Consider the following 13,208-nt stretch of genomic DNA (forward strand, 5'->3'; position numbering starts at 1 on the left):
AAAAGTGATCAATTAAAGAGGTCCAGGAGTTAGGGCATCAAAACCTAACTTCCTGGCTCCTGGATGGGACACTTTTGAGGTGCAGTATATGCAGTCTCAATGTAGGTCCACTCCCACAGCTGCAAGCTGCTCATTGAACACTTTATTAACTTTCCTCTCGTCCCTTATCTCCACACTCCTTCAACAAGCTTACCCTCTGGATAAACTACTTGCACTCAAATCTTTATCTTAAAATTGTTTTTTGTGTGTGTGAGGGGGAGAGGTTCAGAAAATAAAACTAATTGCCAATAACGTACTAAGCCAAGAGACTTTCTGTTATTATTTCCCTGACCTTGCAATTCCTTCCACAGCGTCTGTGACTCCTGGGCTCTAAAGTTATTAGTCAGGGAGAAATGTGGCTTTGAATCCCAGGAGACAAATGTTGTTATTCATCAGTGTGAATAAAGACTGAATAATAATCAGATTCTCTTGTTTATGAAGCCAAAGCAAGACCTTCATTTATTAAAAATTTTGAGAAATCTGAACACTGAGCTGTGTTGAACCGATCAATCATTTATAACTCATTTCAAGAGCCTTATGTTAATACCAGTATGAATTCCCTGTACAGACCCAACCTTTTCTCACCCAAATCACTTACCCTCTCGGCGGCTCCGTTTTTCCTCTTTGTGAAATGGAGATAATCATACTCACCAGCTCCTTCACAAGGACTTTGTGAGGATTAATGAGTTAATGCTGGGAAGCACGTTTCTGCCTTAGATGAATGTTTCTATATAAATGCAAATGATTGCATTACAGCTAGGCTTCCATGTACAAATGCAATGACTTTAGATCCTCAATTCACTCATAACACTGAAAAGTGCTTCTAATATGAACACAGCTTCCTCCTTTTTTTTTTTTTTTTTTTTTTGTCCAGTAGAAAAAGCAACCATTGTGAAGGGTAGCCAGGAATGTTAGAGATGTTCCTGATTGTTTTCCCCAGACTTGCTCCCTGCCCTCTGATGGCTCGCTGGTTATGCATATGCTGTCTATTTAGCAACTTACCAAGTTATTCCTTTGTCACTGCTTGGGCTACCAGGTGTCCCATTACTCCTGCAGCCCTTTGAGGCTTATTTAAATAAAAGAGCATCAGTCTATATCTTACTTTTTCAATTCTTACAGAATTCCTTTTTCTCCTGATTCACCCCCTCTGAAATCTGATTAGGTGGATTCTGGGCAGTCATCAGAGAAGAGAGGAGTCAAGTTCCCTATATTCCTTTGATCAAATTTTCCTCTGCATAAAACTCGGCCAGTGCTCCATGGTCTGTAGGATGACATCCATGCTCCTGAGCCTGGCACCCCGCCAAGCCCATTCCTAATCCTACCACAAGGCTCTTTCCATCCTTCTGTCCCTACCCACCTGCACAAAGAGAAACGCCTTCTCTTGTCCCCCTTACAGTTCCGAAGACCCAGATTTAGTCCTTTTTTGTCCATTACTACCTGTGCGACCTTGTGCAAATTCTTTTCCAGCTTACATTTTTTTATCTACATAGCATGTGTGTGGTATAAAATTCAAGTCACACAAAATGTAAAATCAAGTCTCCCCCCTCACATATCCTTGTGTTCCTCACCCTCAGAGGCAATCACTGTTAGCAGTTTATAATGAACCTTTCTGAATATAGTCTACATATACACAAAAGCATGTACAAATATCCACGAAATAACTTGCTAGGGTTTTGATTGGAATAGCATAAAATCTATAGATCAAGTTAGTCAGGACAGACATCTTGTCAGTATTGAGACAATCTTCTGCAATCTTCTTATTCTTATACATGGGATATTTTCTCCAATTATTTAGATCTTTTTTTAATTTCTTTCATCAGCATTTTGCAGTTTTCCTCATGTAGCTCTTATATTTTGTTAGATTTATACCTAAGTGCTTAATTTTGGAGGTGCTGGTGTAAATGACTTTGCATTTTAAATTTCAAATTTTGGTATATAAGAAAGCAATTGACTTTTTGTACATTAACCTAGTATCCTGCAATCTTGCTATAATTGCTTATTAGTTCCCAAGTTTTCTTGGTTGATTTTTGGGGATTTTTCTACATAGACAAGCATGCCACCTATGAACAAAGTTTTGCTTCTTCCTTTTCAATCTGTATTATTTTCTTTTCTTTTATACTGCATTTGCTAGGAGCTCCAGTGTGATGTTGTTGCTGTTATTTCTGTATGATATTGAATAGCAGTGTTACCAGAGGACACCTTGCCTTATTCCTGATTTCACTAGGAAAGCATCTAGTTTCTCGCTGTATTAGTTTGCTAGGGCTGCCATAACAGAGTATCACAGACAGGGCGACTTAGGCAGAAATGTATTGTCTCACAATTTTGGAGGCTAGAAGTCTGAGATCAAAATGTCGCAGGGTTGGTTTCTTCTGAGCTCTCCCTCCTTGGCTTGTGAATGCCTGTTTTCTCCCTGTGTCTTCACAAGGCCTTCCCTCTGTACCTGTGTCCTCATTTCCATTTCTTAGATAGGTAACCAATCAGATTAGGGTCCACCCTAATGAGTTCATTTTAATTTAATTACCTCTTTAAAGACCTTATCCCCCAATACAGTCCCAGTCCCAGGTTCTAGTGGTTAGGACGTCCATCACATGAATGGGGGGCAGGGAGGGAGACACAGTTCAGCCCATAACTCTCACCATTCACTATGATGTTAGCTGTTGCTGTTTTTGTAGATGTTCTTTACAAAGTCGAGGAGTTATCCTCTATTCCTGGTTTGTTAAGAGCATGTATATATACTATTTAGAATAACAGAAATTACATCATTAAATGGTCTTATAAAGATACAAATCGAAAGTCATCACTCCCTTGTGCAAAACTTTTCAGTATTTCCCATTTCTGTGTCATCCCACCTGGCCCAGTGATCTGGTCTCTCAGAGTTTTCATCTCATGCCACTATCTCCTTCCTGCTCTTCTCAGAGTACCCTGGCCTGCTCGTTTCCTCTGAAAGAAGGCCTTCTGTGTCACAAACTTCCTGCCGTATACTCTCTGCTGCTGCTGCTGCTAAGTCGCTTCAGTTGTATCCGACTCTGTGCGACCCCATAGACGGCAGCCCACCAGGCTCCCCGTCCCTGGGATTCTCCAGGCAATAACACTGGAGTGGGTTGCCATTTCCTTCTCCAATGCATGAAAGTGAAAAGTGAAACTGAAGTCACTCAGTCGTGTCCAACTCCTAGCGACCCCATGGACTGCAGCCTACCAGGCTCCTCCGTCCATGGGATTTTCCAGGCAAGAGTACTGGAGTGGGTTGCCATTGCCTTCTCCTCATATACTCTCTAGGTGTACTGTTTATGATAGTTGTAGTTATATGTTTTTATTTAATGTTGTTTTTCCCCACTACTACTCCATGAGACAGTTCAGTTCAGTTCAGTTGCTCAGTCGTGTCTGACTCTTAGCAACCCCATGAACCGCAGCATATCAGGCCTCCCTGTCCATCACCAACTCCTGGAATTTACTCAGACTCATCTCCATTGAGTCAGTGATGCCATCCAATCATCTCATACTCTGTCATCCCCTTCTTCTCCTGCCCTCAATCTTTCCCAGCATCAAGGTCTTTTCAACTGAGTCAGCTCTTCGCACCAGGTGGCCAAAGTATTGGAGTTTCAGCTTTAGCATCATTCCTTCCAATGAACACCAAGGACTGATTTCCTTTAGGATGGACTGGTTGGATCTCCTTGCAGTCCAAGGGACTCTCAAGGGTCTTCTCCAACACCACAGTTCAAAAGCATCAATTCTTCGGTGCTCAGCTTTCTTTATAGTCCAACTCTCACATCCATACATGACTACTGGAAAAACCAGTAGTCTCTCAAGCTGGAGAGCCTTGACTAGATGAACCTTTGTTGGCAAAGTAATGTCTCTGCTTTTTAACATGCTGTCTAGGTTGGTCATAACTTTCCTTCCAAGGAGTAAGCGTCTTTTAATTTCATGGCTGCAGTCACCATCTGCAGTGATTTTGGAGCCCCCAAAAATAAAGTCAGCCACTGTTTTCACTGTTTCCCCATATATCTGCCATGAAGTGATGGGACCAGATGCCATGATCTTAGTTTTCTGAATGTTGAGTTTTAAGCCAACTTTTTCACTCTCCTCTTGCACTTTCATCAAGAGGCTTTTTGGTTCCTCTTCACTTTCTGCCATAAGGGTGGTGTCATCTGCATATCTGAGGTGATTGATATTTCTCCCAGCAATCTTGATTCCAGCTTGTGCTTCCTCCAGCCCAGCATTTCTCATGATGTATTCTGTATATAAGTTAAATAAGCAGGGTGACAATATACAGCCTTGACGTACTCCTTTTTCTATTTGGAACCAGTCTGTTGTACCATGTCCGGTTCTAAGTGTTGCTTCCTGATCTGCATACACGTTTCTCAAGAGGCACGTCAGGTGGTCTGGTATGCCCATCTCTTTCAGACTTTTCCACAGTTTATTGTGATCCACACAGTCAAAGGCTTTGGTATAGTCAATAAAGCAGAAATAGATGTTTTTCTGGAACTCTCTTGCTTTTTCAATGATCCAGCGGATGTTGGCAATTTGATCTCTGGTTCCTCTGCCTTTTCTCAAACCAGCTTGAACATCTGGAAGTTCACGGTTCACATATTGCTGAAGCCTGGCTTGGAGAATTTTGAGCATTACTTTACTAGCGTGTGAGATGAGTGCACTTGTGTGGTAGTCTGAGCAGGAATCATATCTATTTTGATCATCTTTATTTCCTGATAAATAAATCTGTAAAGTTAGGTTAATTATCACTGACCTAATTTTTTTTTTGGCCACACCACGTGGCATGTGGGATCCTAGTTCCCCACCCAGGGATCAAACCTTTCCCCCCTGCAAGGGAAGCACAGAGTCTTAACCAATGGACTTCCAGGAAAGTCCCTGACCTAAAGTTTTTTAACCGAGTTCCCTATCAATTGAATCCTGTTATGTTACTATGTTTTTCATTATTAAGGTGCTCCAGAGAAACAGAGTCCATAGGGTTATAAAGAGAGAAATAAGAGGAGATTTATAACCAGATATATAACCAGGCCTGGGGTCACCTGGTTATGGAGGCTAAGTCCCACAATTTGCTGTCTGCAAGCTGGAGAGCAATTTAGTCTCTAGAGACCAGACACTAGAGGCAAGTCTCCTAGATCAGAACCAGGGATTTGTTCAGGAAGGAATGGGAACCTAAATTTTGGAATGGTGACATGGATAGATGCACTTGAGAACCTCGAACCCTCTGGGTCTGCAGAAGTGGCCTCTATGCCCCTGGTCAGAGAATAGCAGCCCACTCCTCACCTGAAGAACACCTAAGGCCTCAAGTATGGCCGATGCCCTGTGCTCAAGATGATATTTACTGGGACTTGCCTGGTGGTCCAGTGGCTAAGATTCTGCACTCCCAGTGGGTTCGATTCCTGGTCAGGGAACTAGATCCCACATGCTGCAACTGAGTTCACATGCCACACCTAAAGATCCCATGTGCTACAATTAAGATCAAGGATCTGGTGTGCCACAAGTACGATCCAGTGCAGTCAAATTAATAAATAAATATTTTTTAAAAAAAAGATGATATTTGCCATCCTCCTCAGATTCAGCAGTCTCCTCCCCTCCTGGCCACTAGACCAATAACAAAGGACAAATCTCACTGTGGCGTGATTGAGAAAGAGCTGTTTTTGCCACAGGGAGAAAGAGAATACGCACTGAAAGAGCTTCAAGACCTGGATCGTGAAGCTTCAAGACCTGAGTGGGGCACAGTGCACTAGTCTGGATAAGGGACAGTTTGAAATGCTGAGGGCACCATATTGTGACTCAGGAATTAATTTCCTGGCAGTGGAGCCCGCCCTAATGTGCTCTTGGGATGGCTTTTAGAAATCATGGGGGGGAAGTAATCCACATTAAAAGAAGCAGAGATGTTGGAAGTGCTTTGGCAGAGTGCTCAGGATGGTATCTGAAGGCTCAGAGATGAATGAATCAATTATTTAGAATCAAGGACTCACTTTGTTCCTTGAGAAGGTCCAGATGATGCTTCTTTCTCTTATGCAATAAGGGATGTACAAATGAGAGCACAGAGCACTCCTTAGACACTTGGTTGTAGGGTCATCCACTGCATAGGGCTGACCATTCCAGAGGCTGTTACGGAACTGTCCTCCTTAATGACAATGTGGATGGCAGGATTCTGGAATAGCAGAAGCCAGGTGGTAGACCTTAACTACCAACAACAAGGGAAACTTAATTACCGTAATATTTGATGAGGAAGGATGGGTCAGTTCATCAGTGTGTGTATGTTTGTGTGTGTGTTAGTTGCTCAGTTGCGTCCAATACTTTGCAACCCATGAACAGGCTCCTCTCTGTCCATGGGATTATCCAGGCAAGAATACTAGAGTGGGTTGCCATGCCCTTTTCCAGGGGACCTTCCCAACCCAGGGATTGAACCTGGGTCTTCTGCATTGCAGGCACAGATTCTTTACTGTCTGAGCCACCAGGGAAGCCCTCAGTTCGTCAGAGGGGACCACAAACAGAATGCGCTGCACTCCAACCTGATTCAGGAGTGTTCTTCAAGGAGAGTAGTGAGTGGAGGCCCTCCTGACGGGCTGAGTTTCAGGCAGCACAACTGGTCATCTACTTGTGGAAGAGAGAAATGTCTGAGTAATGGTATCATGGAAGGTTGAGCAGATACTATTGGAACTTACCAAGTTGTTGGGAGGGGAGTAGTGGGAACCGTCCACTCCAGCATGGAGAAATAGTTTAACACTGACATTGTTAAAATTGCCACTGCCCAGTGATAATAAAACGTGACCTGTCTTTTAAGAATTTCTACATAAATTCTCTACAGACCCTTCTTGCTCACACAGGCGTGGACCACTCCCACCAGTGGTGATCCCCTAGGTTCACCATTGCTCATCGACTGTGGTGAATAATTCAATAGGTTGTCAGAGGTTTGGAAAGAGTAAGCCTGGGGCCTAGAGGAATGCACTAAAGTGAGAGGGGTCTTTGCATGCCCCATGAATGTTCACCAGAGTAGATCCATTGCAGAAGAGACATTAAACAGGAGTTTCCCAAAATTTCAGACTTAAAAAAAAAAAATGTAGTCACACCACACAGCATATGGAACCTCAGTTTCCCCACCAGGGCTGGAACCCATGCTCCCTGCATTGGAAGGCAGAGTATTAATCACTGGACCACCAGGGAAGTCCCAAAATCTCTGGTGACTTCTATCACCAGCCACCTGGTACCTAAACAAAAGATGGCTGAGATGGAGGCTCTGTAGAACCCAACAGCGCTGACTTTCTCACACTGATTTGGCTTGGTGTGACTTACGCTCCAGAGCTCCCTGCGGGCTCCTGTTGAGGCTGGTATAACAATATATCCATGGTGGGCAGAAGCTTGACCCTGAATCCGAGCTAGGTAGACCATAACTCAGGTTCCCTTCACTAAGTGTATTTTGCTTGCTTCCCTTCAGTCAGTCAGTTAAGTCCCTCAGTTGTGTCTGACTCTTTGTGACCCCATGGACTGCAGCACACCAGACCTCCCTGTCCATTACCAACTCCTGGAGCTTGCTCAAACTCATGTCCATCAAGTTGGTGATGCCATCCAACCATCTCATCCTCTGTCGTCCCCTTCTCCTGCCTTCAATCTTTCCCAGCATCAGGGTCTTTCTCAATAAATCAGTTCTTTGGATCAGGTGGCCAAAGCATTGGAGCTTCAGCTTCAGCATCAGTCCTTCCAATGAATATTCAGGACTGATTTCCTTTAGGATGGACTGGTTGGATCTCCTTGCAGTCCAAGGGACCCTCAAGAGTCTTCTCCAACACCACAGTTCAAAAGCATCAATTCTTCGCTGCTCAGCTTTCTTATAGTCCAACTCTCACCTACATACATGACTACTGGAAAAACCATAGCCTTGACTAGACTGACCTTTGTTGGCAAAGTAATGTCTCTGCTTTTAAATATACTGTCTAGATTGGTCATAGCTTCCCTCCAGGACTCTTGCTATTCCTTGCTCTGACTGAGTCCTCCCTGACTTACAGATCTGGAAACCCACCTGACACTGAGAATCACTGCTGTCCAGAAATCCTGTGCTGTGCCCAGTTTTCTGAGTCAAGTTTCCCCTCTTGGAGAGTACCCATTGACCTAGAGTAACCTGGAGTTTGTTGCATCTCCATGGACTTGTTGGTTTGATGGCACATCTTTTTCCCAGAGAGAGCTCATGTCCTGGGGGTTTTTCTACAGCACTGCCACTTTCTGACAGTGGAATGTCCCAGCATGCCGTGCAGCACAGGCTGTGGATTGTGACACATGACCGAAAGAATATTAGAACTGGAAGGAATCTTACAGATCATCTTGTTGACTGTTCCTCTACCTTTTCTTTGAACCACACATCTGAGGGAAAAACACAAATAGCAATGGGTGTCTGTTCTTTATAGACAAGAAAACGAGCCCAGTAACTAAGTGCTTTACCAAAGGTCTTAAAACAAGTTACAATTAAGAACGAATTGCCTAGCATTTAGTAGATTTTGTATATCATTAACAGTTGGATCTTTTTTTCTGGTGACTTGAGCTTATTACTGATGAGAATTTTGAGAGTTAGTGTGCACACAATTAAATTCAACTTTTAAAATATCTGCTCGTCTCTTTCAGGGATCATGCTAAAAACTGAAATGATAATATTTAAGACAGAATTCTTTACTCCTGAGGTTTTAAAAAAAAAAGTTAAGTGTGTTTAACAACTCTTGCATAGAAATGGTAACCCTGATAGACTGATGGTGAGGGTCACCATTTTCCAAACATTCAGATGAATAAAGCTAATACAGGGCATACAAAGAAGATTATACAAATGTGCATGGATTCTAAGGTATTTTAGCAATTTGGTTCTAAACCATAGTCTTAAGCTGTACTTTTCCCAGCTAGTTTTTTCAAAGAATGAAATAACATTGTACTACATTTTTCTCAGTCTCTTATCTAAAGAGCAAAAGACCGAATTTTAATAAAAGCTAGCAAGATAAAAATGATAAGAAGTGATTGAAAGAGAGCAAGATTGAGAACAAAAAACAGAGATGAGACTGACGATTGAATAGAATGGCTTGAAAAAAGACAAGAGGGGATCGCAGTTTAATAAAAAGAGAGGCTGAAAGAAAGATGCTAGGACATTTGTTTGCTTGGGCTGCTGCTCGAGAACACCACACACTGGGTGGTATAAACAACAGAGATTTGCTTTTTCAGTGTTCTGGGGACTACAAGTCCAAAATCAAGGCGTTGGTAAGATCAGTTTCTGCTAAGGCCTCTCTTCCCGACCTGTAGACACCTGCCTTTCCACTGTGTCTCTGTGGCTTTTCCTCTGTGAGTTCAAAAGAGAGAGCTCTCTAGTGTCTCCTTATTAGGACATCAGTTCTACCAGATTATGGCTCCACTCTTTTGACTTCATTCAACCGTTACTACCTTCTTAAAGGCCCAATCTCCAGATATAGAGGGGGTGGGGAGCACATTTCAGTCCATAACAGGCACTTCTTCAGCATTTTTTCAATAGTATGCACTAAACTTACTCCTTTTCCTGAAAGTTGTCTCATGTATTCAAAGGAGAGACAACAAAGAATTAGTGTTTGTCAGGGTAACAACAACTCTGCCATCATTGCACAATGTGTATTGTGTGAGTAATGGGCTTGTCAGCCCCCAGGGAGCATGCAATACCTGAATTCATCTCCTATTCACATAAATGCGATACAGACAATTTGCTACTTGTCATATTCCGTGACAACCCACTCTGCACTGATCAAACCAATTATTAACAACTCCCAGCCATACCCATGATTTTGTTCAGGCCTTTGCTATCACTGAATAGCTTAGTTTTATTTTCTCTTCTGGCAATACTGTGAGTTGTCTACATATGGTTATATTGATAGCATATACAATAAAACTGATGCAATGGATTCTTGGTATCTGATACAGTAGAAAAAGGCAAATACTGCAAAGGCCATACAAACCTAAATGCTAAACTACATTTCTTCCTTGAGCATCAACATTAATAAAAAAAAATATTGTTGGTTATTTTGTGAAGCTTTTTATGTAAAATTCAATGCTGTAAATATTAATATTTATATGAATAAATAACAAATATCGATCAGTTATGCATTTATCTCAAGAAACAAAAAAACTAAAAGAAAGTAGATAAAGGAGTATTCTACGCAATATACTAAAATAGAAACCATAAAGGAAAATGTTGACAGATTTGACTACAGAACTTATTTTTAAACTTCTGGAGCAAAACAGGTCATAAATAAAAACCAAATACAAGTAACAAACTGGGAAAAATACATGTAACATGGTAAAGATATAATTAATACACTTGGTATATACAAATAATTTTCAAATTAATAAAAATCCACAAACACATCAATAGAACAATAAATGCAGATCAAACCAAAAATTGACAGAAACAGAAACTAACAAGCTATTACAAAGATGGAAAATTCAAAATCCATATTTGACAAAAATACAAATCAAAAGAAAATGAAAATAGTTTGAATCTATGAAGATAAGAATTTAAAGTCCAGATTTTGCCAGGAGCTGATATGTGAATGGGGAAGTTGACCTGCTCATCTACTATTGATAAAAGTGTAAACCAGTGTAAATTTTATTTTAGAAGGTTGTATTGAATATTTGTTACTCTTGTTGTTTTCCAGTCACTAAGTTGTGTCCGACTCTGCGAACACCGAATATATATTTTGAAATTTAAAACACGTATTAACTTGCGCAAGGTGGTGACCTAAGCAAATGTGTTTCTCTCTCGTATCTGCCAGAGTGTCACTGAAGAATTAGAAAATACATAAAAGGAAATTTTTTTTTGCCTGATGAGGAAACTGAATAAGAAACCCATTGTCCAAAATCAAGGCCTGATATACAGCTGAACAGCATCTCCCCCGATGGTTTCTAGGAGGAACTCCAAGTTCAGAGTGAGTTAGAGCTGGGATAAGTCATGGAATGAGATAATTTAATTAATTGTACTGTCTGTAGATAGAATACCTAGAGGAGGCATTTGCTTGCAAGTTAGATATGATCGGAAAAAAATTCTAAATATGTAAAAGGGGAAGACTGCCAAGGAAAGCACTGGAATCCGAGAGAAGTTAAATGAAACCCAGGGAAGCTTTGCAACCCCACAGCAGACACAAAGGCAGAAAACAAGCAGAGCGACATGCTGGGCACAAAATACACAACAGCACTCGGATGCCACATCAGGGCTTTCTTGCTGCAGCAAATAAGGGACCTAAGCTTAGCTGGCTTCTCCCACCTGTGCCATCTTCACCCCCTCTGAATGGAATCCTGTTTGTCAGCACATTCCTGACTACTCTCCTATTGGTGAGAAAAGCCATCGCGGAGGTGCCCTGGGGAACCTGGGCCAGCCTGGATGCTGCATGACCAAGTCTGTCATTGAAAAATATGCATGAACAAGTTACTCAAAGCAGACAGTCACAGCAAAACAAGAGCCTGAAGAAAAGCTTTAAGATAAACAAAGTGGAACAACCCACTCCAGAAGAAACGGGTATTTCATGAATACAAGAGACCATGTAAAAACTTCTAATTATTGTCCTCAAATCTGAAGACACAAAGAACTTGCAAAAGATTCAAACTGCCTTAAAAATTTTTTTGTAAAGGATGTTGATAAAGGAGAGTTCTTGGAGATTAAAAACATTTATCACAAAGGTTTATTTGAGAATTATAAGACTGACTCAACATTAGAAAATGAATTCATAGTGTATATTACTAACCTAGTAAAAGAATACCTTAGGTTATCTCAATGGATAGGGACATATCTGGATAAAATTTAAAATTCATTTCTTATTTAAAAATTTATTATTGAATGAAGAATACAAAGAGAAAAGGTAGAATACGTTTTGACATGAGAAAATGTCCGTGATACATTATTAAGTGTGACTACGAAACTGAATACAAAGTGTGATCCTATGGATCAGGGGTTCCCAACCTCAGCCATGTTAACATTTTGGGCCAGGTAATTCTTTGTTGTAGGGGGCTGTCCTGCACATTGGAGGATGTTTAACACCATCTCTGGACCCAGTACATTAAAGGTCTTTAGTATTCCCAATGGTACTTCTCTCTTGACCCAGAAGTGACAACCAGCAAGTCTGAGGACAATGCCGGATGTCCCCTGGAGGTCACAGTGACCCTGATTGAGAACCACTAATATAGGTGTGGGGCTTCCCAGGTGGCACAGTGGTAAAGAATACACCTGCCAACATGGGAGATGGAACAGATGCAAGTTCAATCCCTGGAGAAGGAAAGAGCAACCCACTCCTGTATTCTTGCCTGGAAAGTTCCATGGACAGAGGAGCCTGGTGGGCTACAGCCCGCGGGGTCGCAAACATGACTTAGTATGACACTTAGTGCTAACACTTAGTCGTTAGCTTAGTCAACATCTATATAAAACACAATATAGCTGTAGGGATGAGTATGGCCCTATCTAGATCAAAGTCTTAACAATGAACATTAAGAATACTGGAAGATGTGTGAGCCTTTTCCACAGACTGATCTGGCTCCTGTATGAACTGACACAGGCACAGGAGTAGGGGTGGGAGTGGGGAGTGGCTGGAATTGCTGTAATTAGAGAGCTGATGGTTTACAATTTTTCAAGCTAAGAAGGCTGTATCGCTCTAATGGACAGGTTGCTGTATACAGTACTGTGTGCACAGCTGCCCTCTACTGGAGAGAATGACAATTCACCCAGGTTCATTGAAACTGGAACTAATTTCTCAAATATTCATTTTGTTGCTGTTTAGTTGCCAGGTCATGTCCAAATCTTTTCAGTCCCATGGACTTTAGCCTGCCAGGCTCCTCTATCTGTGGGATTTTTCCAGGCAAGAATACTGGAGTGGGTTGCCATTTGCTTCTCCAGGGATTTTTCCTGACCCAGGGATCAAACCCAGGTCTCCTGCACTGCGGGCAGATTCTTCACCACTGAGCCACCAGCTAAGTCCCAAGTGAAAGTGAAGTCGCTCATTCATGTCCAACTCTTTGCGACCTCATGGACTGTAGCCTACCAGGCTCCTCTGTCCATGGGGTTTTCCAGGCAAGAGTTCTGGAGTGGTTTGCCATTTCCTTCTCCAGGGGATCTTCCCATCCCAGGGATCGATCCCAGGTCTCCCTCATTGTAGGCAGATGCTTCACTGTCTGAGCCACCAGGCATTTTAACAAAT

This window comes from Bubalus bubalis, chromosome 1 (assembly GCF_019923935.1).
Source record: "Bubalus bubalis isolate 160015118507 breed Murrah chromosome 1, NDDB_SH_1, whole genome shotgun sequence".
In the NCBI taxonomy this organism is placed as follows: domain Eukaryota; kingdom Metazoa; phylum Chordata; class Mammalia; order Artiodactyla; family Bovidae; genus Bubalus; species Bubalus bubalis.